The sequence below is a fragment of the Haliaeetus albicilla genome, chromosome 19, assembly GCF_947461875.1.
Source record: "Haliaeetus albicilla chromosome 19, bHalAlb1.1, whole genome shotgun sequence".
NCBI classification, from domain to species: Eukaryota; Metazoa; Chordata; class Aves; order Accipitriformes; family Accipitridae; genus Haliaeetus; species Haliaeetus albicilla.
In genome coordinates this window covers 5,673,814-5,680,680 of record NC_091501.1, presented here as the reverse complement: position 1 = coordinate 5,680,680, position 6,867 = coordinate 5,673,814, and positions in this window count along the sequence as shown.

The window sequence follows — 6,867 nt, the reverse complement described above, 5'->3', positions numbered from 1 at the left end:
GCAGCCAGGTGGAAAGGTGGCAAACAAACACCAGAGAGCATCAAGTGGTTCGAAGGCACGTGGCTGACTTCACGGCCTGTGAGGGGAAATGGGAAAATCAGGGGCACACTGGGGACATCTGAGTTTGTAAAAGGGGACCAGAGCCCTGCAGCTGGGTGTGGGGTGCAGATGCCAGGGAAGGGGCGTGGGACAGACATCGTGGAAAAAAACCATTTAAGCGGCAGTCACTTCAGGATATTTGCAGGCTCTGCAAGTTCTTCCTTTGATACCCACCATTGTCAGCAAAATCCTGGACTCTTTCTCTGCAGGGGACACACTTCAGGTGTCTGGAGCAGAGGCTTTGAGCAATGACAGCTTGACTGAGGATACAGAGGAGAGTGGCTTTCTGGGCAGGGAAAGGGAACCAGGCACGGGGACGCGGGGGCTTTGTGCTGCAACCCCCCCACTGCACAGGGACTGGCTGCAGGCAGGACTCCGGTGCAGTGAAATCAGGGGTGAGGGTAAGAGCAAGAGTCACAAGACTCTTCCCATGGAGACGTGGAAATCTCATCTTCTCCTGGACCTGGCCTGTGCGGTACCTCATCCAGGGAATGGCTGGGGAAAATGGGAAACACTCAAATCTCCGGGGTGTCTCCTGAAACCAGCAATGAGGGGAAAACTGGAGAGTTTTTCTGGGATGTGTAGAAACCATGAAAGGCCTGAGGTGCTTGAAAGGCAGACATCTTATTCGGCGACCAGATCCAACTGTAACAGCATAACTGACAGCAAGTATTAGTGGGCACCCGAGAGGCTGACCCCCTCAGAAGCCACTGGAGATGCTCAGGGCTGGTGGGCAGCAGTGAGAAAGGTCTGGGGGCTCCTGCCTTGCCTCAGGACACTACTTGAGCCCTGAAATGTTGAAACCAACTAGGTGGCGGGGGCTGTTGGAGGAGGTGGCCCGAAGGCTGTCTGGATGGAGCAGAAACCCAGCTGGGAGGCAGTCAGAGACCTGGTCCTGCTTGTGATGGGAGCCAAGAGGGGATGAAGCCTCCGAGAACAAGTGAATAAAGCCCTTGGGGCAAGAAAGGAGGTTGGACCATTTGTGTCCTGCGCGTGCATAGGTAAGGGAGGTAAACCGGCAGCACGCTGGAGCTGTGCACAAGGCTGAATATTTGTACGTGGCGAAAACTGCTTTTGACCTCTCCTGCTGGGCACGCAACGGTCAGAAGGGGATTGTAGGTGTCTGTTTGTGTGAATGCTCTGTGGCCCGTTGCCTCTCAAACACAAGCGTGACTTGACTCGGTAAAACGCTAAGAAGAGACTATCCCCGCCTAGGCACGTTGACTCCCGCAAACTACCCCCCCGCAAAAAAAAAGAAAAAAGGCGAAGAAGGCAGCAGGCTGGAGCAGCGAGGCAGCAGCCCGCACAGGCGCTGGTCGCCCAGCAGAGAGCAGCGTCGCTCCAGCAGCGAGCGGTGCCTTCGCGGCGGGGGCTGCGGCCGTGGCCCTGCAGCTCTGCGGGGCTGCTCTGCTCGAGGGCCAGGGGGGCCTGGGGGGGGAAGAGGACCGCGGGGGGCAGGAGCCTCTCAGTGCAGCCGAGGAGCGCCAAAGGGGAAAAGGTACTGCGTTGGGAGTACGTAACGGGGGAAAAACCGATGCAGAGCTAGAAAGAAAAGCTGTCGGTCCGTGTGCGAGGGAGGTGAAACGTAAAGCAAACTTACTCGAGAAGGTCAGAGCTGCTGTTGTTGCAGGGTCACCCATAGCACGAGAAACGTTAGCGTTCCTTCTGCCACATGCTTCCTCTCAGAAGAGTTAAACCTTTCAGTCCTGCAGGCAGTGTGATGTCCTCATCTCAATGCCTAACGCGAGGCACTTGGGCCCGAGCATCAGCGGTGCAGGTCACCTACAAATGTAATTGAGCCCAGCTGGGGTCTGGGCCACTGACACCAGCATCATCTGCTGTCTGCAGTTGAGGCTCCTAGTGGAGGCAACCCAGCAAAAGGGAATGCTGTTTGAAAGGCTGGCCAGCAGAAGTCTTTGCGACTCCATGTGGTTAGTTAGGGGTGAGCCTGAACTGGACCAGAGGTAAGCCTGCTGCTGATCCCCCACGCTGTGAACTGGCAAAGTGACTTTTCCCAAGGGGCCAGTGAAGTATGTTCAGTGTGCAGTCAATGTTTCCCTTATAGCCCATGCTTCCCTCTCCTCCAGGGGCTGGAATGCCAGGCAGAGCCAATTTTTTGCTGCAGAGCGCAAAGCAAGAGCTGTGTCCTAGGGCAGGACGGGTCCCTCTGAAGCAGCGCTGCTACTGTCAGAGGGTGTTCAGCCTGGAGGGCTGTAGAACTGCTGTTCTGCTGCATGGCCCTTTGGTGAGATTAAGGAATTACCTGATGAATGAACCCACTGGTTCTGGCATGCCAGGATGTTTCCCAAGAAATTGCCACTACAAGGTAAGACAGAGCAACAAAAGTACTAGCTCCCATCCAAAACACTACAGCCTGGCCCATGGCTGGGCTGTACCAAGGACAGCAGAGCCCAGGAATGAAAGTCTCGCTTTGGAATAGGACCGATTCCTAAATAGCACTCGGGTCCATGCACAAGAAGAGGACAACAACATTATTTTTATCCCTTCCCTACTAGCAGAAGGTTCGTGTTTCAGCAGGTGTAATTAGTGCAGAGATTTCAGAGCCGAAAAAAGCCCAGGGAAATGTCAGCAGAGAACCCCCAACAAGCCAATGGGGAGATGTACCATGCAGACATCAGTGGGACACAGGCTGTAAACAGTAATAAACAAAGAATTCTGGAAAACGATTCTTTCTGCATCAGCACAGACTGAGTGCAAAGTATATAATTTGTCTTGGTCTATTTTAAAGCTATCAAGGGGAATGGATGACCAGGCTTCCAGAGCATCGCTGTGCGTGTTTCAGTGCAGGGAGAGCTGTGTCACCGCAAAGCCTTCCCAAGCACTTCAGACACATTTTAGGATCCTGCGCTGCTAGTCACAGGCTTTATTCCAGTTGCTCTTAGGAGTGATTTATGCATACCGAGTGCTACGCATGCCGGGGCCCTTTAAAGAATTGCCGTTAGTCACTCACATCACTCCATCCGTCGTCATGCTGTGCAGGGCTTGACTTAAAGTGCGTTTTCAATGCGTCAGGAGACCCAGAAGTGCAACGCAAACAACCCTGCTAGAGGAAAATGCCATGGATGCGGTTCTCCTGCTGGGCTGAGACAAAGAGAGAACGACAGAGGTTAGCTGTGCTGCCCGGTGATGCGCTGGAGGATGTTTAGATACCTTTGATTACGTGTACCTGTGCAGGACGGATAACATTAGGCAACGTTACCCAGCAGATGAATAAACACGCCCTTTTTCTGAAGAACAGTGGGTGAAGTGTGGTAACCCATAGTAAAGGCCAAGACGGGGAGAAAAATGTAATTCCCCATTTGTTAAGATGTGGACACTGTAAGACTTGTTTCACACGCACGTGGTCCCGTTGGGATGGCTGGGATGACGCCTGAGTTACTTGAGTACAGCGAGAGGTGAACTGGGTTCACCTTGCGTTTGCTGTGCACGCAAGCGGTTGGTTTCTCTGGGAAGCAGCGTGGTTCGGGGGATGCCCAGCCTCCTCTGAGTTTGCGCTTCCATGGTTTTGTTGCTTTCTAATAAGATGCAAAACCTGCTTGGAGTTTTGCTCGTGTCTGGGACGTTAGGAATGGCTGTCTCCCATGCAGATGTCTACTTTCTAAGGAAGGAAGGACTTCTACTCCAGCTTCAGAGGGACAACAGGGAAGAAGGATTCAGAAGGTCTTTCCCCTCTGCTAAGCTATGATATGATCACCAAAGACTCAGTTCTTAGACTTAAAAGGCTTTTCCTGTTCCCCCCCGCCCCGCCCCCAGTAAAGAAAAGTGGAAGTTCAATGTGATTGTCCTACAACAGTCTTGAGGGAAATAACAAAGGCTCTGTGCCTAGTGACTGAGCTCGTACGATGTAAGCTACTCCACTCTTTAACATCTCATTGAGGTAACAGGCCTAGTGTCACGACAGTGATAATTCCTCTGCTGACAGGCTGTACTCGAGAGCAGTAGCTCAGTTTTAACTACTGGAATTAGGAATTCCTGCTGAGATCCACTGGTCATACCCCAGGCTACGTCCCCGCATCTTCCTGCCATTTGGCCACCGTGCTGTCCTCCACCTGCCAATGCTGTGGCAGTAGGAACGGAGCACTTTTACTCTTGAAATAGCTGAGACCTGTTGCAGAGCCCATTAAAAGCAATGCGGCTTTTGGGGGGGATTTCACTAGGTTTGGCTCAGGCCCTCGGCAGCACTGCTCTTGCTCAACGTGAAACTTGGAAGCAACCTTGGGTAAACAAGCCAGGCTAATATTCTACAGGCTAATCATAACTGCTTGAAGGACAAGATAAAGTGTGAGATGGTAAGTGAGTAAAAAAATCAACAATCCTTGTTTTAAAAAGCTTTACCCGCAACTATCCAAGCTACCTCAGGCTCAGTTTGACTTTAGTGAAATAGATCTCTAATTTAGATGTTGATGTGGGCCTTACACTAAAATTCAGGAGCGAGTGCCAACGCTCAGCTCCGAGAGAGAGGCTTTCAGCTTGTGGCAAACCCCAGCTCAGCTTGACGCATAGGCAAGGTAGCTGGCAAGAGCACGAGTTGCCCTGTGGCCTCGTTTGCTGCTTCCAGACTCCTGGAGAGCTGAGCCTGATGCTGAGGCAGAGATGGATGTGCCTGTGGAGCAGCGCTGCTTGGCCGGGAGACGGGTGCTCCTTCACAGCGGCAGATCTTGCCCTCGCTCCTTCCAGTCCCTCTGACTTTGCATCCCGCTGTTCCTTTGCCCCTTGCTGTGTTCCTTGCTGATCTGTAAAAGTCTCCTGGCCCCGTCCTTGGGGTGATGGAGTCTGATGTTGCCTGCGCTTCTGAGAGGTCCGGAGCTGCCGCAGGTGGCAGTGGAGCGTCTCCAGCCTCAGCCATGGTGGCTTTAGCGGTTCTGCTTTGGTGTGCTCTTCTCAGAGGTCCCTGACAAGCAGTCTTCTAGATTCGTCTGAAACTTGTGGGCCATGCACTCAAAATAAAGCAAGGTCATTAGAAGCTGTGTGCCATTTCCTGAAAGCAGCTGGTCCTTGTCTCCTCCAAGGATGGGATGCCAAAGCAGCAAGGTGACTTTGCGTAGCCACTGCTGTGTTGGTGTTGATCTGCAGCATACGGTGAGCACACTGGACTGGAGCTCAAATGCCAAAAATTTGGTACAGGGGGACCACCCTGAATTTCAGTAACAACTTTGAATAAAATCTTGGCTTTTTAAAAGCTCCTTGGCAGCTGTCTAGTGTTGTGCTGTTCCTTCGGTAAAGAAAGTTCTCCCACTGTCTTTCAATCGTCAAGTATATGTTGTATTTTTATGAAGAGGTCTTTAAAAATCTGCGGGATGCCGAATGGGAGAGATTCAGGGTCATGAAAGAGCATTTAGCATAAAACCTTGGGAAACGAATTCATTAGCATGCCAGTGAGTGATGTAATTTTGCTGATATTAAATTAAGTCTTGATTAATAGGCCCAGCCTTTTTCTGAATCATTGTGCTCTTATTTGGGAGGGGTTTTGGGGGGGATGGGGTGGGGTGGGGAGGGGAGAAAAATTCTCCTGTGTTTGTGCAGGTGCAGTTGTGTTTGTTGCATTTTCTGCCTATTTTCCAAGTGGGACTGGTCTTCACCGCAACTTTTGTAGATTAAGCTACTGCAGCATTTTACAATCTGCGGAGCAGATTCAGCCCCCGTGAAATGAACTGCTACTTTGCAGAAGGCAGCAAAGTTGTGCTGAGTCTGACATTGCTTCTGTCTGTGGAGCCAATTGGTTTTGAGGCTGCTGTGCTACTGAGCCAGGGGAACATGGGAGAAACCTTCCTTCTCCTCCGGACGTGGGAGCGTGTTGCCAGTGCGATCTCTTAGCAGGCAGAGCTCTTAGTATTTAACCTTTGAAGGGTAAAATGTCCTGGAACGTAAGGAGGAAAAATCAAGGTCACGGTTCCTCCCCTCGTTCTTGCAGGCACCTGCAAGAAATTGCACAGAGGGAAGCAGTTTTGGAAGAGGTGAAGAAAGAAAGAGATGTAGGTGATAACGAAGTACGAAATACTGGCACCAATACTGGCTGTAGCTTTAGGGGGAAGTGTCCCTGCTAGGAATTACTCCTTCCCTCCTCCTGGACTGCTCTTTAGACACTGCTGACTTTGGTATGCAGCCTGTGTAGGAAAGAGCGCTTGCTCGTGAGAACCGTTCCAATTAATGGGACCAAGCTGTTCCATGCAGGGGCAGGGCTGGAGAATCACTCGCTATGGATGTTAAATTAGAGTGGACACGAAATAGCTGAGCAAACTCTCCAAAAGGCTGAAACTGTAGCAAAAATTTGTTCTTCGGGAGCCTGATCCAAAGCCCCTGGAAGACAACTGTAGTGGTTTCACTGACTTCCGTGACCTTTGGATCACACTCCAAGTTCTGTGCTAAAGCTGGTATATTTTTTATTTTATTTACTTGTGGTTTGGTACTACTGCTTCTACCCAAGAGCAACTGTTACATTTCTGAAAAAGACAGCTTGAGCAATTAGAACAAGTGACCCTTTGCTGTGAATAAATTGCCAATAGAAACGTGCTAATGGCACCCGGGGATTGTGTATTAATCGGGACTAATTAAGGGGCCTAATCTGATGCCACAAAGGGAACATCACAGCTCTTTGTGCTCTGACACAAGTTAAATGTTAACGAGTCCCCAGAGGTGTTTGGATTTGGGTTCCAGTTCATGTAAGCACATGTATGGCTTAGCCAGATGCATCTACCAAAGCAGTAGTCAAGGCTGGTGAATCTTGCTCCCTCTACTTGTCTGTCGTGA